Genomic DNA, 9335 nt, shown 5'->3' on the forward strand with positions numbered 1-9335 from the left:
TAAAATCCAGGTTTTTTTGGGGGAAAATGGGGTGTCTTTTTTGATGAAGTTATTTTGTTGTGAAATTGGTGTGTCTGAGTTTCAAACACTAAGGAGGGCGTTTTCGAATTTCCATAGGGTGTGTGATCACGTGTAGTGAACACCATCCTTTTTATATATAGAACATTAGTTTTTTTTTAAACAAAAAATAGACCAAAATCCATTAAAAAAAGTTTTTTTATAAATTTGTTAGATGTGTTTCTATGTATTTTTCACAAATTCTATGAAAGTTTGAAAATGCTTATGTTCAAAAGTTATTATTCAGACGCATTCATTACCGATGTCTGACAAAATTGAAATTCAACCATTTTTCATACTTTGGTTAATTTATGAAACTTGTGATTCTAATAGTATAAGATGTATTGTACCCTTAATAATGAAAACTTAGATTCACCCAATTGTTATAAAATAAAACACGATTATTTTACCTTAACCATCTTGTGATGAAACACATACCCAAAGAAATGTGTGAAGTGTATCCGAAGATTGAAATCCTAATTTTAATATGGTATATCTTGAAATTAAAATCCAGGTTTTTTTTGGGGAAAATGGGGTGTCTTTTTTGATGAAGTTATTTTGTTGTGAAATTGGTGTGTCTGAGTTTCAAACACTAAGGAGGGCGTTTTCGAATTTCCATAGGGTGTGTGATCATGTGTAGTGAACACCACCCTTTTTATATATAGAACATTAGTTTTTTTTAAACAAAAAATAGACCAAAATCCATTAAAAAAAGTTTTTTTATAAATTTGTTAGATGTGTTTCTATGTATTTTTCACAAATTCTATGAAAGTTTGAAAATGCTTATGTTCAAAAGTTATTATTCAGACGCATTCATTACCGATGTCTGACAAAATTGAAATTCGACCATTTTTCATACTTTGGTTAATTTATGAAACTTGTGATTCTAATAGTATAAGATGTATTGTACCCTTAAATTTAGTACATAGTACATACGTTTCCATTTCACTGACATTTGAATTTAATTCAAATTCATTCATATTATTTTTAAAATATATATATATATATATATATATATATATATATATATATATATATATATATATATATATATATATATATATATATATATATATATATATATATATATATATATATATATATATATATATATATATATATATATATATATATATATATATATATAAATAAGTGGTGATCATGTTTTTATCCACTTGCATTTTGTATTTTTGGTGCTAGTTTAGAATATTTTTTTCATTTTTTTTTTTATCTTTAGTACCATTTTCTTTACCATTTTAATTAGAACTTTTATCATGCATTATTTTTATACTTTTAAATGGTCATGAGTAGTCACTTTTTATTTTTTGCATCATAAACAATGTTCATTCATTTTTTTTAAAGTTAACATCAAAATCAACATTATTTTCATAAGATAATTGCCACAAAAATATTTAGTCCTCATGTACTATTTGCCATCTTTCTTATTCATCAAGTTAATACCAATTTTCTACTTTTTTACACTAAATACAAAACTGTAAAAGCATTCCGTTTTATATATCATTGCATATCAAACATATCATGTCACAGATCACCACATTTTCCTTTTTTTATCAAGTTTCCTTTTTTCTCACTAAAAACAAAAAATCTAAAATATCTCATATTTTCATACATCATCCCTTTACCATTCATGTAATGTCATACGATATATCATCACATTCTCTTTGTCTCTTCTCATTGTATTCAAGTCAAGGCAAAAGTCAATATATTTATAATTTTTGCATCATACATAACGATGCACAAATTTTCAACAATTTTCTCACGTACAACTTGGTGCAAAACCATCATAACAAACTTTAGACAATCCTCACCTCTTCACATGGTTTCACACGTTTTTGCAAATCAAACTTTTCATCACTCCTCATTTACTTCACATGATTTCCTCACTCTTGACACATAGCATCATACGGTTTGCACCACACTCACACTTTTTATCAATCCTCACCACTTCAGAATCTCTCTCCAACTCCAAACTAATTCACACTCTCATAAAACCCTAGTTTGTTGCTATAAATAGAGGAATAGAAAGGGAATTAAGCCACCACAATATTACACACAAAAAAAGCAACAAATACATATAAAAAGTGTCAAAGTTCTGCAGAATTCTCTTCAACATTGTTGAGAGTTTTTTCACCTTAAAGGAACTCTGAACTCCTTGCTTCCTAGCAGAGCATTTCCTTCACTCGAGTTACCACCCTTCCATCAACCTTCACACCACTTACCATCACCATGAGCTCCATTACCATTTCCATTATTGAGCTCACTTGAACACTTCATCCCCACCTTTTATCCACCACCACAACTGCGTCATTCACATCATAGCCTCAAAATAGAAACCCAATAAATCAAATTAGATTGGATTTCAAAGAGAACTCAGAAGAGGAATGAAAACAAAGGCATAAATAACCAAAAAGGAGATAAGATTCAAACTTACCTCGCTTTTTTGAGTCACCAAAAACTGGGTTTCGCTCGCCGAAATCTTCATCCCTTTCCAGAATCTTCATCAAAAACTTAAATTTTCCGCCTGAAAACTCATCGAGCTTGCAAGAATCTAGAATTCTGTTTGGTAATTTTCTTTGTTTTTTTTTGCTCGTTTCTTCCAGTGTTCCATTTTTGCACTGTGTATGAACCTTTTCCCCTTGATTTCGCACGTTAATTCTTCCTAATTCTTGCAATCAAAGGACATTTGTTTTTTTTTTTTAAGGTTTTCGAGGTTCTTGATTTTTCCTGTTTAGTTTCCTTATTTTTTATGATTGTCTAAAATTTGTTTTGAAAGAGAAAATCATGGGATGAATGTTGAACTTGTGTTGTTTTTCTAGAAAATTTTGAGAAAAAAAGATTTGTGTGATGAATGTTGAAGTCATGTTATTTCTAAAAGTCGAGGAATAAAATCGTGAGATGGGGGAAGGTACGTATGTTTGTTGCTAGGAAATTTGAGAGGAGAAAGGTTTAGGCATTCAAGTGCAAGAGGTAATCACCTTCCCTCATATGGTCTGCCTCCTTTCTTTCAAATTAAGTTAGGTTTTTTTTTGGTAATAGGTTATTAGATTGGGACTAAGGCCATGGATCCATTCCAACACCCATTTGTTGCTCTTTTGACCCCCTCTTTTGTTAGATCAATGCTTATTGGTCCTCAGACCTAGTGATCTGCTCTTCACATTCCCTCCTTACTTTCTCACACACCCTACTGGTATGGTGAAATAAATTGGGGCCCTTGGGCCTGGGTGCGTGCAACCTCCCTAGTTTTTTTGTTTGTTTTTATTAGTTTATCTTGTTTTGTTAGGCCCATAAGCCCTTTTGTTCATCCAAGCCCCCTTTGTCTTTGCACCCCTCTTTTAATTTATTTTGTTCTTTATATTATTTGATTTAATTCCATTTTTGTTTTTTATTTGTTATTTAATAAATAAATATAAATCAGATACTCCTCGTTATTTTTATTGAAAACCAAAGTATCTTCACAACTTAACTAAAATCTTTTTCCTCAAAATAAACTTGGATGAAAAATGACTATTTGGATGTATATCCCTCTTTTGTGTGAGTACTTGAATAAAAGCCATAATAGCTTTCCTTTCTAATATTCATCTTCCTCTTAAAACTTAATAGCGCAATCGAATTCAACTCGTTCCTTCGCGAATGAAAAAGGATTAATCGAACGTAGAACCCGTTTTCTCCGAGTACTTGGATACAAGTCATAATAGATTGTCTTTCGAGTACTCATTATCTTTGAGGAATATTGACTCGGTTCACATCAAACCTCTTTTACAATTAAAAAAAACTCGGATGAAAAATGGCTAATTGGGCGTATGCCTCTTTCTTCCTCGAGTACGTGAATACAAGCCATAATAGCTTGCATTTCGGATACTCGTCTTCCATTCAAAAACACAATAATGAATCGAGTTTAGTTCATTCTTTCATGGAAGAAAAATGACTAATTGGATGTATATCCCTTTTTCCCCTGAGCATTCAGATACAAGCTGTAATATCTTTCCTTTCATATGCTTGTCTTCCGTGAAGGAATAGTGACTGAATTCGTCTCACACTTTCCAATATCGATGAAAAGAGATTAATCAGACGTAATATCCCCCTTTCCCCAGAGTATTTAGATACAAGTCTTACTAGCTTGCCTTCCAAATACTCGTCATCCACCTAAAAACAACTTCAAGTAATCAAACCTATTTTTTCGCCTCAGTGCGACAAAAAACCTTTTCATAAATGAACGGTGTTTTATCCATTTTAACACGACAAATAAACAACGCTTCATTACGCCCATGAGAGACAAGGAAGCAACTTTTAAACCTCTTGAATGCGATCAAAACATATTTCACTAAAAACAACCAACAAACAAACATTTGCTACTAAGAATTACGTAGATTTGAGTTCCCGATCGCACTTGGGGATACGTAGGAGCGAGATTCAACGTCTCGTCAAACACCCTAATAAAAACTTCGTTTTAGTCCTTTATTTCTTTTTGTAAATATTTTTAATAATTAGAAGAAATCAAAAATACCATATGCTAGCACTCTCATTCGCAAAGCTAATTAAATGATTCCCGTTGGATATAACGGATGTTGCAGGGTGCTAATACCTTCCCCTGCATAACCGACTCCGGACCTAAATTTGGTTTTGATTACCATATTTTTATTCTTAAAGGGTTTTATTGATGTTTCCCTTATAAAATAAAATTCGGTGGTGATTGCATTGTCATTCAAGCGTTCATTCGCTCAGGTATTTTTCGTGTCGCGACAAGATGGAGTAAGGATACAAAATTTGAATAATAATTGAGTTGAGACATAATTGTAACAACACAAAATTTAGAAAGAAATTTATGTAAAATGATAGAAATGGGGTGCCACACCCTTTTTATGAATTTGAAAAGATGATAAGCCTAACTGAAGATCACCATAAGAAACTTGATTTCTTGATAAGATCAAAATCTTGGTCCAATCTAGAACCAAAGGAGCAAATCTCACATTATCACATAATGTGTTTGGTTAACAAAATTCAACATGTTTTTCTATTCATGATTAGATCTTTATTTATAGGTATAAGCATAACCGACCTTGGGTCAAGGCAACCATGCCCACAACCCAGGGCCTCCAAAACACAATGGACTCTAAATTATTTTTCATAAATTATAAACCTCAAATATAATATACAAATATTAGTTGTTCAAATTAGTATGGAATGTAAGTTGGTTAGCGTAGCACTAAAAAAACTTGTTTTTTACTCAAAGATCAGTGGTTTGATCCTCGGTATCTAGACTTTTACTTTTTTTACTATTTAAATGTATTATTTTACAAAAAAGTGCCAAAATATGATATTATTTTTCTACCTTCCTTTTTATTGGGGCCAATTTTTAAAATTGGAACAGGGCCTCCAAATTATCGGGGATGACCTTGAGTATAAGGTATTTTAATATTACAATAATAACTCATAAAATACTACAAATTCAACCAATAATTCTATCAATAATGGTTTGGGACTGAAAGGTTACACACTAAAAGGTGGTGGAGGGAATAAATATTGACTATCGAGTGTCTTGATGAATAATAGAAACTTATAATCACTTTGATCAATGCATCCTCATACTTCTCTCTGTCCCCCCTTCAATGTTTTTCCTTTTATATTCTTCGGCCCATTATTTGCTTGGAAAGAAAACTCGCAAAATTTTAAAGCACTAGAACCTTTAAAATAGTTAATAAAAACACAAAAATAAAAGCAAGTGTTTTGTTCTGAATTTTGACAAGTTGGACCCTAGCACATTTCATTTATGACTCATAACAAAGCACCAATTATTCCCATTCATATTGTTGTAAAATCAGATGATCTACATCCTTTAGTCGAACCTGATGTTGTCACACTTGATAGTTTTTTGGAAGGCCTCAAAGATATTTCATTACTTTCTTTATATGCACACCATGTTATTAGGAACATGTGGGAGAGAGAGGTAACATAAACTATTTTATTTATTCTTTTAAGCATATGTTTTATATTAATTAAACTATCTGACGTTGATGTGTTTTTTTTGTAGTACCATGAGACATTGAAATGTATAAATCATGGTATGAAGATAAAAAAGCTTCCATCGCCTAATGAGTGTTAATTTTAGGATTTATTGGAGCTATTCAGTATAAAAACTTTTATACGATATTGTATGTTTATATTGACCATGTTCTATTGTTTGCATTAGTTGTGAGATGACACATATAGACGTTTCCATTTCATCTTTCTATCGATGAGAGGAATATCACCCTTAATGATGTATCGTGCCTCCTATATCTTTCGATCATAAGAAGATTATTGGATCACTCTAGAAGTAATGGAGATGAGGAACTTGGCATGATGCCGACACAATTAGGAGATCATCTAGATAAAGCCAGACGTGAGATAGAAAAAACAATAGGATGTCGTGCTAGATTTTCATTCATATCGAGAAATTATATTAACCACCTAAATGCAATTGTGGATGTTGCAGGTGATGATGCACATGTTACATATCATAGTGTATGTGCATTAAAGACATACTTCTTGTTTTTTTACGGCACAGGCATATTCATCGACAAAAGTACAACCTATGTCGATTTTGTTAACATTTAATACTTTATGGACTTGGAGGGGATTCACAAGTGCAATTGGAAGACATCTTGTTTGGTTTACTTTTACTCCAAGTTAGTTGAAGGTAATTTATTAAATATGAGACATATGACATGAAGCAACTGTCTATTTTAGATATTTATTTACACCTTTATTGATATTGAATTCATAATACTTATGTTACACCTTTAATGATATTTCATGAGAATCATTTTTTAAGACATGGATACTCTAGAATTTTCCATGTATCATTGGCTAGGACTATGCTAAAAACTCCATTGAGGATTTGCGACATGCGTGCTTGCAAGGTATATCTAGAGACCCCATATTTAGTACTCATTGTAATACCCTAAAAACCTGTGCGTAATTATCAAAGAATTTAATTAACGAAATACAATCACTTAGGGTGTCACTCACAATAATCATAGTCTTCTCCGTAACACGGGTTACAACAAAACATTTTACTGCATACATTTTCACTTAGGATGTTTACACGAAATCCAACTCATATGAATATCTTCACAGCAAAATCATAATAGAAAAACATATCAATTTAAAATCTCATAATAATTTTCATAATAAAATTAAAAGCACCGACTCGTGAGTCTTCTCCAAGTTCTATCACACCAAAACATAAAACAAATACGAGAGCATGCACTGCCTCTTAAGAAATCTCAACACAAAATAAATAATTCACTCCTCAGTGTTACGTATCAGAGCATAATCAAAGCTAACACGAATAAACTAAAAGAAATAGCTCCAGGAGCTAACTTCCACTCACAACCGTGTTTCTACTCTTGAGTATCTGCATGATGTCCATGTAAAGACAACATTCAAATAGAAGGGGTGAGAATTCATTTCAATAATAAAAACATAGAATGTAAAATAGAGTACAACATCTACACAATAATGCATAATAACATATCACATTCTCACGCACCATAATCACACATAGTCATATTTCACGCATATAATTCATTCATGTTATGCGACTCACGACAACGATTCATATGCATGTGGTACAAATTCAACATTTGGTTCCTCTTACAAACCCCATTCCCCTTTCGAAATCCCGAACTCCCCCTTATGATTTCCGAATAAGTCTTTCCCCCTTCAGACCTATGACTTATCTCCTTCAACATATCAACATTAGATATATGGCATCATAATAATGCAATTAACACAATAATTATAATAATATTTAGTGATCCACAATCGATCACACAATTGAATCATGCATAACATAATTCATCTTTCTGGACTACCACCTAAATAATCAAACACACCATCTCAATCATTCACAACACATCAAATAATTTGTCAATACGAACCCTGTCCATATTTGTCACATCATACACTTATTTCCCACCTACTACCAACCTCTGATAAAATCATTAAAAATATTTTATCCTTGAAACAAATTTACAACCCTCTGTTTCAGCTACCCAATATTTCTAACCCCTTCCCAAAATGATTTATGAGTTGAAAGTTATCATCAAAACCGTGCACGAAGGCATTACCAAAAAGTTATTGTTTTTCTGAAATTTCCAACATGATTTTCATCTTCTCCAACCCCAAAAACATCCATGAAATCATCACCAAAAATATTTTACCTCAGAAACAAAGTTATATCCCTCTATTTCAGCTACCCAACACTTAAAACCTCGTCCCAAAATGATTTACGAGTTGATAGTTACGATCAAAACCGTGCATAAAGGTGTTAACAAAAAGTTCTTGTTTTCTGAAATTTTCAGCACGGTTTTCATCTTCTCCAACCCCATAAACATCCACGAAATCATCATCAAAAATATTTTATGGTTTTAAATTCAATCATAAATATACATATATCAATCACTACTTATATTCATATAATCATGATCTATATATTATATCAATCCCTAAAACTTTAAAACATCATAAATGGTGGACATACATAGACATTTTAAAACATAAATTTCATTCAACAAATATCAAAACTCATCATCAATCCAAAGAGAATTAAACCTTCATCTACTCTTCAATTCATATCCCTATTATTGAACCAAATTCCCACTCTTACCTTATAATTTCAGAAAAATCCAAGTTTTTGGTTATTCTCTTCCTTAGAGCTCTCATGAGGTTTTCCTTGTTTTTCTCTTCTCTTCTCGTATCTCTTTTTCTTCAATTCCAAAATTTTCACCTAGTGTAAACTTTTTCCTTCACTTCTCTCTTCCTAAATTAAAAATCTAATTTCTATCTTTCTAATATTCCATTAAGACCCAACTTATTACTAACTTACATTATTTATTTTAATTTTCCATAATTCACACTTTCCACCCCAAACTCATTATTTTCTTTTATTTTATTAATTCATTTAAATAATAACACTAAAACATTATTTTAATCAATTAAATAATTATAAATAAATCTATCAACCTCTAATCACTCTCCACACTCTCTACCCAATGGTCACATATCCTTGTTGTCCTAACACATCTCAATTATCACACAAATAATAATTAGATACACACATAAAATTATAATGAATTAATATATATAATTTCTAGAAAAATAGGGTGTTACACTCATGCCAATGTATTCTGCAGAGATTGTGATGTGATATTTACGAACTAGCATGAGCATTCAGAAAGAGGCCATAATTAGAGGAGAATTTCAGAAAGGCGCTC

Source organism: Lathyrus oleraceus, chromosome 6 (assembly GCF_024323335.1).
Source record: "Lathyrus oleraceus cultivar Zhongwan6 chromosome 6, CAAS_Psat_ZW6_1.0, whole genome shotgun sequence".
Lineage (NCBI taxonomy): Eukaryota > Viridiplantae > Streptophyta > Magnoliopsida > Fabales > Fabaceae > Lathyrus > Lathyrus oleraceus.